Here is a 17,481-nt window from a genome sequence, read left to right as displayed (position 1 = left end):
CCCGCAATGCAATCCCTGGTCAGGAACTACGGTGTCATGTGGTGCGGCCAAAAAAAAAAAAAAAAAAGACTAAAATGATCCTCTTGGCTCACCACATCCGAGTCCCTTGTGTCCCAAAACTCATTATCCTACCATGGCACCCAGTGACAATTAGTGGGAAATTGTAGAGACAGCTCCTGATTGGATGTAATTTCCTTGAGCATCATGAATCAATTACTCTGAGTAATCAACTTTAATGCCCTGACACTCCACCCTCTATGAAGGCACCTCCTCCTTTGCACACACTCTCTTTCTTCCCAATGAATGAATTGCGAGCTCCTTGTTTATAGGGATCAGGATGTTTTCACTAGTGATTAAAGAAGCAGGTCTGCTTGTCCTCTTAGCAGTGAGTCACAGGTGACTGTGGACAGGGATGGGATAGGGTTGAGACTAAGGGTCCCAGCCCCCACCCCAGGTATGGGTCCCAGACTCTGCCCAAGGAGTGGAGTGTCCTGCCCTGGGTCCTGTGGACCTGCAAAGCCAGATGCCCTCAGAACATCAGCCATACTAGAAACACTGCTTCAGCCCACAGCTCCAAGGCACGAACCCTCAGCCACGATTCCCTCATTCAAGAACAAACGCAGAGGGCCTGCTCCATACCGGGCACCGTTCCAGAATCCCTCACCCTCAGGGAGCTTAATTCATGTGGAAAGAGATATGCAAGAAACAAAAATACATAGTATGGGGGAATTCCCTGGCGGTCCGGTGGTTAGGACTTGGTGCTTTCACTGCCGGGGCCTGCGTTCAATCTCTGGTCGGGCAACTAAGATCCTGCAAGCCATGCAGTGCAGCAAGAAAAAAAAGAGAAAAAACAACATAGTATGAAGATGGCGAGATGACGCCCTGTGGGGAAAATTTTCGATGAAGAAGTGGACAGGGATTCCCAGGAGGCAGGGAGGAGAAGGAGCGCTGCAAATTTAAACAGTGTCTTCGGGGACTGTCTTGTTGAGAAGGTGACTTCCGGGAAAACCTGAGGAAGCAAGGGAGGAAGCCACGAAGATGTGGGGTGGGGAGCGATCCAGGCAGAGGAGAGGGCACAGCATGTGTAAGTGTCCTCCGGCAGGAGGGGCATGGCGTGTTGGAGCAGCACCGGGGGCCAGAGCAGCTGGGGAAGGAGCAGGGAAGGGACAGTAATAGTTGGTGAGGGCAGAGAGGAGCTGGGGAGCCAGCGGACAGGGGGCCTTTCAGGCCACTGGGAAGATACGGCTTTGACTCTGAAGAAGATGGAAAGTCATTGGTGGTTTAAAAGATCACTCTAGTTGCTGCTCCTGCAGCTGATGGCAATGATGATGGTGACGATGACAATAATGATGACGGTTGTGATGGATCTTCTTGTTGTCGTGTTGGCGTTTTGGTTTTCTTTTCGTTTTTATGTTTCGTCCAGCATCTAATCTCTTCCTCTTATACACTAGTGGCTCCCATGGGAGGGCCCCATTTTGAATACCTTTGGGCTCTGACCTGCTTCAACTGAATTTCAAAACCTTTTTCTGGAGAATATCACACTTACATGGTGACTTCCAGCCCCACTCTGCAGATCGCTGCTTCCTTTGCAAATTCTGCATTAGTCTCTATTTTTACTTTTATTTTTTAAGTTGAAAGATTGTATCTTGTTGATGTTTTGATCTCCATGTTTTTATTTTATTTTTTTTTAAATAAATTTATTTTATTTATTTATTTATTTCGGCTGCATTGGGTCTTCGTTGCTGTGCATGGGCTTTTAGTTGCAGCAAGCGGGGGCTACTATTAGTTGCGGTGCGCAGGCTTCTCATTGCGGTGGCTTCTCTTGTTACAGAGCACGGGCTCTAGGCACACAGGCTTCAGTAGTTGTGGCGCACAGGCTCAGTTGCTCCGCGGCATGTGGGATCTTCCCGGACCAGGGATTGAACCCCTGTCCCCTGCACTGGCAGGTGGATTCTTAACCACTGCACCACCAGGGAAGTCCCTCATCTCTATTTTTAAAAGAAAAACCTTATCACCTTCTGGTTTCCCACTGAAATAGGAATTTGCTGGTACTTTCCAACTTCTAACCAAAATGTGGAACTTCCTGTGGTCCCAGCTGGGTGCCACTTCCCTTCTGCCACCTAGCCCTTCGCCCCTTAGCCAGTGGGTGCCCTGACCTGGGCCCTCTCATTGTCAGCTCCTCCCTCCTCCAGTCTTAGGCCTGCACCCCAAATTAGGGGTGTCCCCTGTCACTTCCCGACCCTAAAGTCCAAGGCCTGCATCCCAAATTAGGGGTGTCCCCTGTCACTTCCCGACCCTGAAGTCCAAGGCCTGCATCTCAAATTAGGGGTGTCCCCTGTCACTTCCTGACCCCAAAACCCCGTGGGATCCAGCACCAGATGCAGCCCCACCGAACAAGCTCCTCTCCCTAGGCCCATCCGCCCACACACACCTTCTTCTAGAATAGGTGTGTGGGCCTGGATGACTCACACACTGAAAAGACCCCAAAACCAGGTCAGACACACCCAGGTTCAAATCTCAGCTCTGATCCGGTTAGCTGTGTGGCCTCAGCCTAGTCGCCTCACCTCTCTGACCCTGCCTTTTCAAACCCCTACTCTGCATTCACAGCTGGGTCTCGTATTAGATATTCCATTAAGACTCGGTGAAAGCGCCGAGTCCTAACCATTGGACTGCCAGGGAATTCCCAGAAACATTTTTTTTTTAATTGAAATATAGTTAATTTACAATGTTGTGTTAACTTCTGCTGTACAGCAAAGTGATTCAGTTTTACATATATGTTTTTTTATATTCTTTTCCATTATGGTTCCCTGTGCTGTACAGTAGGACCTTGCTGTTTATCCACTCTCTATATAATAGTTTACATCTGTTAACCCCAAACTCCCACTCCATCCCTCCGCCACTTCCCCTCCCCCTTGGCAACCACAAGGCTGTTCTCTATGTCTGTGAGTCTGTCCTTAGAAACATTTTTTCACTGAAACCTGGAATAGATACAAATCATCAAATTCAAATTTCTGAGATTCATGAGGTTTCCTCACCAGTCTAGGGGATTCCTTCAAGTTCAAGGCTTTTTTTTTTTTACTTGCTTTATTGCAATATTTGCTTTAGTCCTGTGGTCTGGAACAGAACCCACAATATTTCCAAGTATGCCCATACTTCTTTTTCTAATATTTGAATTTTATTTTATTTATTTTTTATACAGCAGGTTCTTATTAGTTATCGATTTTATACATATTAGTGTATATATGTCAATCCCAATCCCCCAATTCATCACAGCACCCAAGCTCAAGGCTTAACCAGACTTTGCAGAAGGGGTGGACTAGCCAGTGCTTCCCCCTGATACAGAGAGGACACTGAGTCCACACTTGGATGACCACAGGGCTCAGCAATGTCTTCAGTTCCTGTGAAGGGGGGTGGAGCAGAGGGAAAGGGAAGAAGCACAAACTGGGTGCCAGCACTTAAACCTTACCAGTTTATGATCCCATTTTGCAGATGAGGAAACAAGCCCAGAAGGGTGTGCTACATAATGGCTGTTGGGAAAAAAAAAAAAAGATGGCTCTAAGATAGGTGCAAGCTCAATGAGGACAGGGACTGCCTGTGTCTGTCTTGTTCACTGCAGCATCTCCAGAGCCTAGCACATGTGGTCAAAAACATTTGTTGGATGGATGGACGGATTGGGTGCACCCGTCTTCCAAACCTCAAACCAACTCTCTGTTGCCTCAAAGCCAGTGGGTGCCACTTTCCTTCCTCCCCTCTCCTGAAACCTCCTCTCCCCCATGGCTAGTACATGCTCTACCTACCCCAGCCTCTCACTCACCCCCTCTCCAGGCTGGTCTTGGGATGTTTCAGGACATTTGTGGTCATGTGCTTCCACCTACAGGGAGTCTTTGGTACTGCAGAGAGGAGCCCTGTTTGACTCAGGTCTCACATTATGCAGAAAGAGAAACAAGCATGAAAACGCATTTGGCAAGGACTTGGTAAAGGCCACGGTAAACTGGGGGATGGTTTAGGTTTAGAATCTTCTTTCAAAAGAGGAAAACACTGTGCTCATTCAGGTACACTGAGCCCAGGGATGTTAGGTTAGGTAGAGCAGGAGAGGGCAGGGGGAGGGAACAATGAGGTACAGGAAGGAGCTTCTGTCTAGGAGTAGCTTATTCCACTCCAAAACAGCCCTGCGACGTGTGTGTCCAGTTAGCGTTATTACTTTAAATAAGAAAAGGAGATCTGTAAAGGCAATTTGGAAAGTCCCAGAACAAAAGAGCTTAATAAACAGGCCTTAGAAAACAGGAACCAGGACTGCTCAGAAGATCCCAGCCAGAGGGACCCAGGAGCTCTCTCAAGGGTTCCAACCCCTGACACGGAGGTGTCTCTACATAAGAGGCAAATCCCTGCAATGGAGTCTGTCCGGGAAGCCTGATTATGTGGCCACCTCGGAGCTGGCGTCCAGGATTGGCAGGCCCAGAACTGCAAAGTGTCAGATAAGAGTCATCACCCCAAGGAAGGGATGCTGAACTTGAAAGCAACAGCTGTCCCCATTTCACAGTTGAGGAAACTGACTCAGCTTTGATATCTGGTGCTGTTGGTTGGGTCTTTGTATGTTGCAAGGAAGAGCAACATTCTCAGGTTTCATTACAAGATTGAGAAAAGGAAAGTCTTAGCCACCCAATAAGCCTCCCAGAGGATGGAACAGCTTTGGATTAGAGCAGTAGCTCTAGTCAGCTGTCAGCAGCTCTGTAACTCAGGGGCACCCCAGCTCGGCACTCTGCGCTCCACCGTCATGGTGACTCAGCACATCTGGGTCTTGGCCTGTCCCTCTGCTCTCCCCACTCTCCTCTCTGTCTCATTTCTGCTGACTCACAGTTCCTGTTCATTCATGGCTCCTACTCACCCATCACTTAGGTTGACTCAAGGCCTTCTACTTAGAACTTTCCTTCTGCGTGTCTCTCTGCTTCTGCCCCTGATGCTGACCCTAATCCTTTCTCCATGTCTCAGATTCAGATTCTGCAGAAGAAAGAATCTGAATTGTTCAGTTGGTCCCCATTATTCCTATGAGCTGGATTTCTCACACTGGGCCACATCACAATCCTCTGACCAGCCTAGATGTTGCCTGTCCATAGCGGGGTTCCACTCCTGTCCAAACAGCTGTATCCCGGGTCCTAAGGCCAAAGTGGGTAACTCAGAGCAAAGAACCCCTCTGAAGTGGCTCTGGATGTGGAGGGTACGCAGATGTAACAGGCTCCTCTACAAGCCAGCTTGTACATGACAGAACCAGGGTTTGAGCCCAGGTTTTCTGGTTCCAAGTCCTTCCCAACTAAGTACACAGGCTGTCCTGCCCCTGGGATCAAGAAATAATAATAAGGGGGCTTCCCTGGTGGCGCAGTGGTTGAGAGTCCGCCTGCCAATACAGGGGACACGGGTTCGTGCCCCGATCCGGGAAGATCCCACATGCCGTGTAGCGGCTGGGCCCGTGAGCCATGGCCGCTGAGCCTGTGCGTCCGGAGCCTGTGCTCCGCAAAGGAAGAGGCCACACAGTGAGAGGCCCGCGTACCGCAAAAAAAAAAAGAAATAATAATAAGGGAATTCCCTGGTGGCCTAATGGTTAGGACTCTGTGCTTTCACTGTCGTGGTCTGGGTTCGATCCTGCAAGCCATGAAGTATGGTAAAAAAAAAAAAAAAAAAAAAGAATAATAACTAACAGTGACTAAGCACCATATGCCAAGCACCATTCTAGCTTTCCACTGAATATCTCAATCCTGACTGCAATCCCTCTTTAATTGTGTCCATTTCACAGAAAGGAAAACTCATCTATAAAGACTAAATAACAGGCTCAAAGTTATACTCCCAGTAAGTGGCAAAAAGTGATCGGAACCCAGGCCTGTTTGAGTTTATAAAGTTTGAGAAGGAAAAGGAATACAAAGAGAGACCTTTGCTGGTAGAAACCTATAATTGCCTAGATTTGCACCTTCTGATATGGAACCACTAACCAAATGTGCTACTGAGCACTTAATATGTGCATAATCCAAAGTGATGTGCTGTGACTGTAAAACAAACACCAGATTTCAAGGATTTGTTAACAAAAAAAGAATTAAAATATCTCACTAATAATGTCTTACATTGAATGAGAATAATGTTTATCTTTTGGGAGAGTTAATAACTGCTAGTCGACATCAACTCCATTAGCAATAATACCAGCTTCAGGGGTGGTAGTAATGCCTACATAATAACATTGTGTAATATATACTTACCAAGCTCTATACTTAATTCCTGTCTGTTTTATTTCAATAAATACTCTCATAAAAAAATAATGTTTTACATTGACTACAGTTTTAAATGATACTATTTTGGATATTCTGAGTTAAATAAAATATATTAGTAAAATTAACTTTACCTATTTCTTTTTACTTTTTTTTTTTTTTTTTTTGGCGGTACGCGGGCCTCTCACTGTTGTGGCCTCTCCTGTCGCAGAGCACAGGCTCCATTCGCGCAAGCTCAGCAGCCATGGCTCACGGGCCCAGCTGTTCCGCGGCATGTGGGATCTTCCCGGACCGGGGCACGAACCTGTGTCCCCTGCATCAGCAGGCGGACTCTCAACCACTGCGCCACCAGAGAAGCCCTCTTTTTACTTTTTAAAAGCAGCTTTGTTGACAAGTAATTCACATGCCACACAACTCATTCATTTAAAGCCTGCAACTCACTCGTTTTTAGTATATTCACAAAGCTCTGCAACCATCAGCACAATCAACTGTAGAACATTTTCACCACTCCGAAAAGAAACCTTGGACCCATTAGCAGTCACCCCCCAACACCCCGTTTCCTTTTTCCCTCAGCCCTTAGCAACCACTAGTCTACTTTCTCTCTATGGATTTGCCTATTCTGGACATTTCAGAGAAATGGAATCATACAGTGTAAGGTCTTTTGTGTCTGGCTCCCTTCACTCAGCATGTTTTCCAGCTTTATCCATTTTATAGCATGTGTCAGTACTTCATTTAATTTTATTGCCAAATAATATTCCATTGTATGGATATGCCACATTTTGTTTATCCATTCACCAGTTAGTGAACACTTGAATTGTTGCCACATTTTGGCAATTATGAGTAAAGCTGCTATGAACATTCATGTGCAAGATTTTATGGAGACAAATGTTTCCATTTCTCTTGATCCTTTTTCTTTTCTAAATGGGTTTATCAGATAATTTTAAACTACACGTGGCTGACATTATATGTCTGTTGGAAAGCACAGGCCTAGATCTTTCACCCTGGTTCAGATAAATTGTTAAAATACACAGCCACCACAGGAGACCCCGTTGGCTAACTCTTGACATCAGTCCCCTCCCCATCAAAGCTAGGTGGTTCCCAGCTTGACAATGGGCCAGCAAACTGTGGAGGCAGTTTCCATCACTCTGGAGCCAGCCACGCAATCCCAATGATTCCAGAGACCCAACAATAACTCGGTCAATTCTGCAAGCTCAACATGACCAACAAGGCCCTGAGGTGGCAGAAAATGGGCATCCTTCCACTACAGAATGCTGGTTGTCTAACAAATAGGATACATCCCGAGGGACTTCACCTATGAAAACTAATCAGGCTCTCTGTTTCATCTGCACCGATTTCCCCATGAAACACCAACAGTGGCTGGCCTGGGGCTTCCCTGGTGGCGCAGTGGTTGAGAGTCCGCCTGCCGATGCAGGGGACACGGGTTCGTGCCCCAGTCTGGGAAGATCCCACATGCCGCGGAGCGGCTTGGCCTGTGAGCCATGGCCGCTGGGCCTGCGCGTCCGGAGCCTGTGCTCCGCAACGAGAGAGGCCACAACGGTGAGAGGCCCGCGTACTGCAAAAAAAAAAAAAGAGTGGCTGGCCTGAATTTCTGGGTGGCCTGGATTCCTTGGTGCCCAGTTAAAAATAACTACAGCTACAACAATTTGTTAATGGACACACAATACAAAAAGAGGTAAACTGTGACATCAAAAACATAAAAGGGAAAGAGTAAAAGGGTAGAGTTTTTGTTTTCCATCAAAGTTATTATCAGCTTTAGGGACTTCCCTGGCAGTCCAGTGGTTAAGACTCCGTGCCCCCACTGCAGCGGGAGCAGGTTCGATCCCTGGTCAGGAAACTAAAATCCCGCATGCCTTGCGACACGGCCAAAAAAAAAAGTTATTATCAGCTTTAAAAGTTATTATCAGCTTTAAATAGACAGCTGTAAGTATAAGATCGTTATGTAAGCCTTATGGTAATCACAAAAAAAAACCTACAGTAGATACACAAAAGAAAAAGAGAAAGGAATCAGAGCATATCACTATGCTAAAATCATCAATTCACAAAGGAAGACAGCAGGAGGGGAAGAAAGAAACAACAGGACTACAAAACAACTAGAAAACAATTAACAAGATGGCAAAAGTAAGTTCTTACCTATCAATAATTACTTTAAATGTAAATGGATTAGGTTATCCAATCAAAAGGAATAGAGTGGCTAAATGGATAATTAAAAAAAAAAAAGATCAATGTATGTGGCCTACAAGAGATCTACTTCAGCCTTAAGGACACACAAAGCTGAAAGTAAAGAGATGGAGAAACATATTCTATATGCATAGAAACTAAAAGAGAGCAGGGGTAGCTATAGTTATATCAGACAAAATAGATTTTAAGTAAAAACTGTAACAAGAGACAAAGAAGGTCATTGTATAATGATAAAGGGGTCAATTCATCAAGAGGATGTAACATTGTAAATATATATGCACCAACACTGAAGCACCTAAATATAAATTTTTTTTTCTTTTTTTTTTTCCTTTCTGGCTGTGTTGGGTCTTCGTGCTGTGTGCAAGCTTCTCATTGCAGTGGCTTCTCTTTGTTTTGGAGCACAGACTCTAGGCGTGCAGGCTTCAGTAGCTGCAGCACGCGGGCTCAATAGTTGTGGCGTGCAGGCCCTAGCACACAGGCTCAGTAGTCGTGGCATACAGGCTTAGTTGCTCCACGGCATGTGGGATCTTCCTGGACCAGGGTCGAACCCATGTCCCCTGCATTGGCAGGCAGATTCTTAACCACTGCACCACTAGGGAAGTCCCAAAGCACCTAAATATATTAAGCAAATATTAACATATCTGAATGTAGAAATAATGCAATAATAGTAGGGGACTTCAATACTCCCCTTTCAACAATGGAGAGATCATCCAGACAGAAATGAAAAGGAAATATTGGACTTGAACTACACTTTACACACCAAATGGACCTAGCAGACAACTATAAAACATTCCATCCAACAGCAGCAGAATACACATTATTCTCTAGCGCACATAAAACATTCTCCAGGATAGATCAAATGTTAGGTCATAAAACAAGTCTTAACAAATTTAAGTTGCTGAAATCAAATCAAGTATATTTTCCAACCACACATGGAATGAAACTGGCAATCAGTAAAGTGGGAAAGCTGGAAAATTCACAAATATTGGAATTGGAAATTGGAAATTAAACAACACTCCTAAACAATCAATGGGCCAAATAAACCAAAAGGAAAATGACAAAAACCTCCAAACAAATGAAAATGAAAACACAACATATCAAAATTTATGGGATGCAGCAAAAGCAATTCTAATTAAATGCCTACATTAAGAAAAAAGAATAATCTTAAATAAACAATCTAACTTTACACCTCAGGAAAGGAAGAACAAACTAAGCCCACAGTTAGCAGAAAGAAGCAGAGCAGAGGTAAATGATATAAGAGATTATAAAAACAATAGAAAAGACCAATGAAACTAAGAGTTGGTTTTTTGAAAAGCTAAACAAATTTAACAAACCTTTACCTAAAAGAGGAGTGGGGGAGAAAAGACTCAAATAATAAAATCAGAAATGAAAGAAAAGACATTACAACTGATACCACAGAAATATAAAGGATCAAAGTAGTCTTATGAACATTTATGTGCCACAAAACTACATAACCTAGAAGAAATGGATAAATTCCAAAAAACATACAACCTACCAAGACTGAATCATAAAGAAATAGAAAATCTGATCATATCTGTAGCTATTAAGGAGATTGATCAGTAATCAAAAATATCCCAAGAAAGAAAAGACCAGGAACTGGCCTCAATAGTGAATTCTTATCAAATGATCCAACAGTCCCACTCCTGGGCACACATCCAGACAAAACTATAATTCAAAAAGATACATGCACCTCTATGTTCATAGCATCACTATTCACAATAGGCAAGACATGCAAAAACCTAAATGTCCATCAACAGATGAATGGATAAAGAAGATGTGGCACATATACACAATGGCATACCACTCAGCCATAAAAAAGAACGAAATAATGCCATTTTCAGCAACATGGATGCAACTAGAGATTATCATAGTAAGTAACGTACTTAGTAAGAGAAAGACAAATACCACATGATATCATTTATATGTGGAATCTAAAATATTACACAAACGAATCTATCTATGAAAAAGAAACAGACTCAACGGACATAGAGCAGACTAGTGGTTGCCAAGGGGGAGGGAGCTGGCGGAGGGATGGAGTGGGAGGTTGGGGTTAGCAGATGTAAGCTTTTATATATAGAATGGATAAACAACAAGGTCCTACTGTACAGCACAGGGAACTATATTCAAAAATCCTATGATAAACCATAATAGGAAAGAATATTTTAAAAAAGGAATGTGTGTGTGTGTGTGTGTGTGTGTGTGTGTGTGTATAACTGATCACTTGCCTGTACAGCAGTAATTAACACATTATAAATCAACTATACTTCAATTTAAAAAAAAACAGTGAATTCTACCAAACATTTAAAGAATAATTAACACCAATCCTCCTCAAACTCTTCCAAAAAATTGAAAAGGAGAGAACACTTCCAAACTCATTTCACAAGGCCAGCATTATCCTGATAAGAAAGCCAGACAAGGACACAAGTAAAGAAAATTACACAGCAATATCCCTGATGAGCATAGATTCAAAAATCCTCAGTGAAATACAAGCAAACCAAATTCAACAACACATTATAAGGATCACATGCCATGATCAAGTGGGATTTAGCCCTGGCTTATAAGGATGGTTCAACATAAGCAAGCCAATCAATGAGTCACACCACGTTAACAGAATGAAGGATAAATATTATATGATCATCTCAATAGATGCAGAAAAAGCATCTGACAACATTCAACATTCTTTCATGGTGAAAAACTCTCAGCAGATTGGGTTTATAAGGAATATATGTCAACATAATAAAGGCCATATATGACAAGCCCACAACTAACATTATACTCAATGGTGGAAACCTAACAGCTTTTCCTTTAAGATGAGGAACAAGACAGGGATGCCTACTCTCACCACTCCTATTCAACACAGTATTGGAAATTGCAGTCAGAGCAATTAGACAAGAAAGAGAAATAGTCATCCAAATCAGAAGAAAGAAGTTAAATTGTCTCTGTTTGCAGATAACATAATATTATGTATAGAAAACCCTAAAGATGTCACAAAAAACTTGTTAGAACTAATAAACAAATGCAGTTAAGTTGCAGGATACAAAATCAACATACAAAAATTAGTTACATTCTATACATTAACAACAAACTATCTGAAAGAGAAATTAAGAAAGTAATCCCATTGACAACAACATCGAAAACAATAAAATGCTCAGGAATAAATTTAACCAAGGAGGTAAGAGACAGGGCTTTTTGTTTGTTTTGTTTTTTGGGGGGGGTGTTTTTTGTGTGTGTTGTTTGTTTGTTGTTTTTTGGGGTTTTTTTGGCCACACCGAGTAGCTTGTGTGATCTTAGTTCCCTGACCAGGGATTGAACCTGAGTGAAAGAACCAAGTGTTAACCACTGAACCACCAGGGAATTCTCATGAAAGACTGGTTTGCCAAAAACTAGAAGACATTGATGAAAGAAACTGAAGAAGATACAAATAAATGAAAAGGTATTCCATATTCATGGACTGGAAGAATTAACATTGTTACAATGTCCAAACTACCCAAAGTAATCTACAGATTCAACATAATCTGTATCAAAATTCCAAAGACATTTTTCACAGAAACAGTAAATAAAATTTGTGTGGAAACACTAATAGCCAAAGCAAAAACCAAAGCAAAGACCACCTATATGATATATTCCTAAAATATATAGGAATTCATACAACTCAAGAGGAATAAAAAATAGCCAAAGCAATCTTGAGACAGAAGATCAAAGCTGGAGGTATCACACGTCTTAATTTCAAACTCTATTACAACGCTATAGTAACCAAAACAGTACAGTACTGGCATAAAAACATACATATAGACCAATGGAACAGAACAGAGAGTCCACATATATGGTCAACTAATCTTTGACAACAGCACCAAGAACACAAAATGGGAAAAAACAGTCTCCTCAATAAATGGTTTTGGGAAAACTGGATAGCCACATACAGAAGAATACAATTAGGTCCCTATTTTACACCACTCACAAAAATTAACTTGAAATGGATTAAAGACTTAAATGTAATGTATGACCTGAAATGGTAAAACTCCTAGAAAAAAATATACGTGAAAAACTCCTTGACGTTGGTCTTGGCAATGATTTTTTTTGGATATGACATCAAAGCTCAGGCAAAAAAAGCAAAAAGAAACAAGTGGAACTACATCAAACTAAAACGCTTCTGCACAGCAAAAGAAACAACCAACAAAATGAAAAGGCAATCTACAGAATGGGAGAAAATCTTTGAAAACCACCCATATGATATACTCCTAAAATATATAAGGAATTCATACAACTCAAGAGGAATAAAAAAAAAATCTGGTAAAAGAAGAATACTCCCTAACACCATACACAAAAACTCAAAATGGATTAAAGACCTAAATGTAAGGTCAGACACTATAAAACTCTTAGAGGAAAACATAGGAAGAACACTCTTTGATATAAATCACAGTAAGATCCTTTTTGACCCACCTCCTAGAGAAAGGGAAATAAAAACAAAAATAAACCAATGGGACCTAATGAAACTTCAAAGCTTTTGTACAGCAAAGGAAACCATAAACAAGACCAAAAGACAACCCTCAGAATGGGAGAAAATATTTGCAAATGAAGCAACTGACAAAGGATTAATCTCCAAAATACACAAGCAGCTCATGCAGCTCAATATCAAAAAAACAAACAACCCAATCCAAAAATGGGCAGAAGACCTAAATAGACATTTCTCCAAAGAAGATATATAGATTGTCAACAAACACATGAAAGGATGCTCAACATCACTAATCATTAGAGAAATGCAAATCAAAACTACCATGAGGTATCACCTCACACCTGTCAGAATGGCCATCACCAAAAAAATCTACAAACAATAAATGCTGGAAAGGGTGTGGAGAAAAGGGAACCCTCTTGCACTATTGGTGGGAATGTAAATTGATACAGCCACTGTGGAGAACAGTATGGAGGTTCCTTAAAAAACTAAAAATATAACTACCATACGACCCAGCAATCCCACTACTGGGCATATACCCTGAGAAAACCATAATTCAAAAAGAGTCATGTACCACAATGTTCATTGCAGCACTATTTACAACAGCCAGGACATGGAAGCAACCTAAGTGTCCATCGACAGATGAATGGATAAAGATGTGGCACATATATACAACGGAATATTACTCAGCCATAAAAAGAAACAAAATTGAGTTATTTGTAGTGAGGTGAATGGACCTAGAGTCTGTCATACAGAGTGAAGTAAGTCAGAAAGAGGAAAACAAATACCGTATGCTAACACATATATATGGAATCTAAAAAAAAAAAATGGTTCTCAAGAACCTAGGGGCAGGACAGGAATAAAGACACAGCTGTAGAGAATGGACTTGAGGACACCGGGAGGGGGAAGGGTAAGCTGGGAAGAAGTGAGAGAATGGCATGGACATATATACACTACCAAATGTAAAACAGATAGCTAGTGGGAAGCAGCTGCATAGCACAGGGAGATCAGCTCAGTGCTCTGTGACCACCTAGACGAGTGGGATAGGGAGGATGGGAGGGAGATGAAAGAGGGAAGGGATATGGGGATATATGTATGTGTATAGCTGATTCACTTTGTTACACAGCAGAAACTAACACACCATTGTAAAGCAATTATACTCCAATAAAGATGTTTAAAAAAAAATCTGATTAAAAAGTGGGCAAAGGAGGCTTCCCTGGTGGCGCAGTGGTTGAGAGTCTGCCTGCCGATGCAGGGGACACGGGTTCGTGCCCCGGTCCGGGAGGATCCCACATGCCACGGAGCGGCTGGGCCCGTGAGCCATGGCCGCTGAGCCTGCACGTCTGGAGCCTGTGCTCCGCAACGGGAGAGGCCACAGCAGTGAGAGGCCCACGTACAGCAAAAAAAAAAAAAAAAAAAAAAAAAAAAAGGGCAAAGCATCTAAACAGACATTTTTCCAAAGATATACAAATGGCCAACTGGTACATGAAAAAGTGCTCAACATTACCAGTCATCAGGGAATTGAAATACATATATAAATACACACATATATAGTGGAATAGGACTCAGCCATTTAGAAAAATTAAATAATGCCATTTGCAGCAATATGGACGGACCTAGAGATTATCATACTAAGTGAAGTCAGAAAGAGAAAGACAAATATCATATGATATCACTTATATGTGGAATCTAAAATACAACACAGATGAACTTATCTACGAAACAAAAACAGACACACATATAGAGAACAGACTGGTGGCTGCCAAGGGGAAGGGGGTTGGGGGAGGGATGGATTGGGAGTTTGGGACTAGCAGATGCAAACTAGTATACATAGGATGGATAAACAACAAGGTCCCTACCGCCCAGGGAACTGTATTCAATATCCTGTGATAAACCATAATGGAAAAGAATATGAAAAAGAATATATATAACTGAGTCACTTTGCTGTACAGAAGAAATTAAACACAACATTTTAAATCAACTATACTTCAACAAATTTTTTTTTAAAAATCATTGTGCTGTACACATGATGGCACAGGAGGAGAAAGGAAGGGAAAGAGGAATCGTGGCTGAGTTGCCCTCAAGAAGCCTACAGTCTGATGGGACAAATGGGACCAACTGGACAGACACTTAATTGAAACTAATCTGTGGGCTTCCCAGACATGGCCCAGCTACAAGCCTGGTTTAAGCTCCACCTCAAGGGCATCAGAGTTTTTTGGGTTTTTTCCCAGATCAGTCGAAGGCAGAGCACACTGGACCCTACACACTATTCTGTTCCCTTCATATTTTGTCTCCAATGACCCCAGGCCCAAGGGATGTGGCCTGTGTGAGCATGTCCGAAGCTGATGGATTGAAGAACAAAGAGGAGACACAAACTCTTACCCCACAACTGGTGAATATTAAGAATTCACTCCCAGCTTCCAAGGTCAAAGTCTCCCAAACTGCCTCTTAGAAGCTCCTAATCCATGAATGAGGTAGTTTAACTTCTTGCACAGACGAGGACAGTGGAAATGGAGGACATGAGAGGGATCAACTACTCAGACACCCTCCACCAAGGAATATCCCACTTGTAAAAATAAGAGGATTCTTTGGCTGTGAAACTTGCTTAATAATTGAATAGGAAACTTATTTTGATTCCCCAGAAAAAAGTCAGACATTAAGTAATGCAAATTCCCATTCAGCCAGGAGCCAAATAAGCAGAAAATATGAATCACTAGATTCTTCCCCATACACCAGATCCACATTCTATTTCACGGGACAGAAACAAAGAAAATCAAATTCTCTGACATCTGGATTTTGCTCTATCAAACAGACCACCAGAATGGACTGGGGATGGGGCTGCCCACATTTTCTCAGGGCCTACACTGGGGCCCCTCAGAATCACCCAGGGGACCAGCCACATCCTGTGTGTTCTCCTGTGAACCTCTCAGATCCTTTGAGGTCTAACAGGAGAGACTGGCTCATGACCAGGAAGTTAGACAAACGCGAGGTCAGTGCCTGGTAGGGAAGACGCACAGGGGCTGAGGGACAGATGGTGCGGTCAGCTCACCCAGCCGAGTGGGCCCAAGCTGGGGTAAAACCAGGGAAGGCTTGAGCAAATTTTACCTTCCAGGCAGCACAAAGGTGCTTGTAATTTGTTCTAAGTAAAGATCCACCAGTTTAATAGGTAGTTGCAAAACGATGTTCCCCACTCCCCTTTTAAACGTGGCTGTTTACACACATAAGCACATCTGACATGAGAGAGTTGGAGAAAGCCCCCACTTGTATGTTTGGATTCTGATACTGATGACAACAGCTGTTACGATTTTCTGAACACTTATCCTGTGCCAGGCACCAGACTAAGCTCTTAATGTGTTCACCCATTTAATCCTCATGATAAGCCCATGAAAGCCAGGGCAGTGCTTAAGACAGAGGCCAGATCTGAATCTGCTTTCTCCAAATACTAGCTGTACGACCAAGTGACCTAACTTCCCTACACCTCAGCTTCCTCATCTGTAAAATGCACCACCTTGTAATATTAATATGAAAACTAAATGAGTTCTTATATGAAGTGTCTGGAACACAGAATGCACAGTCCAAGTATGGCCGTCATCATTATCATCATCATCATCATCTGTTTTCACAAATGAGACTGAAGCTCAAAGGTAAGAAGGCTGAGCTATATCCCCACAGTCCATTCTACTGTCAAGTTCATTGTCAAGGCCCCGCCCTCCCCTACATTCCCATTCACACAGCATCTGGGTTACACTCTACAAAGCCCCTGTCCTTTGGACGCCTCAGGAAGCAGGAACTTTACATCTCTCTGGTTTGGGAGCAATCACACAGCTGGTGTGGACCGCCTCTCCCTGGGCACCTACGCACCCACCCATACCACCATCTCTTTGGCTGGAACCACGTGCTCCTGGGAGCTCTCCCTCTTTCTCCCTTGGCACACTGTGTACTTTTCTAAGAGGATACAGACACGCAGCCCCATCCAAACAGCAAGAGAACACATCACGCAGTGGTTCCTCAGTGTCACCACACATGTATACATTCATTCTAAACACATCTCATCCTCACAGCCCCAAAACAGGGCTTTATTTTTAGTGAGGAAATACGGCTGCCTCATGGACAGTTTCTATTAATTAATTTTGTCCTGTGAATGGCCATAATTTCTTGTTATTTGCATGGCTTGTGATTTTTGGTTGTTGAATACTGGATATTTTGAATATGTGGCAACTCTGGAAGTCAGATTTTCCTTCCTCTTCCTATTATAGGTTGCTGTTGTTTGCTTATTTAGTGAGTTTTGTATTTTTGTAAGGTCTGTAGTCTTTGCCACTGAATTCTGTGTTCCTTTAGCTTATCGGACAACTGCTCTTTTGGCAGAGTTACCTTAAATGTCTGGAGCCAATAAAAGAAATAAAGAAGAATTCTTTTAGAGGAAAGAAAAAATACCCTCTTAGTCTTTGCCAACTGGATCTGTGTCAGGGCACGCCTTGAACACTTAGCAGAGGCTACTTGCAACTCTGCCTTAGCTTCACTTCCTGCTTGCACAGAGCCTGAAGGCCAGCAAGAGATGAA

The 17,481-nt window shown here is 42.7% G+C and overlaps 1 long non-coding RNA gene across 1 annotated transcript in view; it reads right to left on the bottom strand.

Annotated features, from left to right (window-relative positions):
• LOC137207100 (uncharacterized) overlaps positions 1 to 16,609 on the bottom strand; it is a 337,331-nt gene extending 320,722 nt beyond the window's left edge. The window contains exon 1 of the long non-coding RNA XR_010934933.1: positions 15,304 to 16,609. This is a non-coding gene — a long non-coding RNA (uncharacterized lncRNA). The remainder of the gene's footprint in view (positions 1 to 15,303) is intronic.
• Positions 16,610 to 17,481: the final 872 nt, after the last annotated feature.

This window comes from Pseudorca crassidens, chromosome 15 (genome assembly GCF_039906515.1).
Source record: "Pseudorca crassidens isolate mPseCra1 chromosome 15, mPseCra1.hap1, whole genome shotgun sequence".
In the NCBI taxonomy this organism is placed as follows: domain Eukaryota; kingdom Metazoa; phylum Chordata; class Mammalia; order Artiodactyla; family Delphinidae; genus Pseudorca; species Pseudorca crassidens.
Note: the sequence above shows the minus strand (reverse complement) of the source record. Positions and strands in the feature narration are given on the sequence as shown.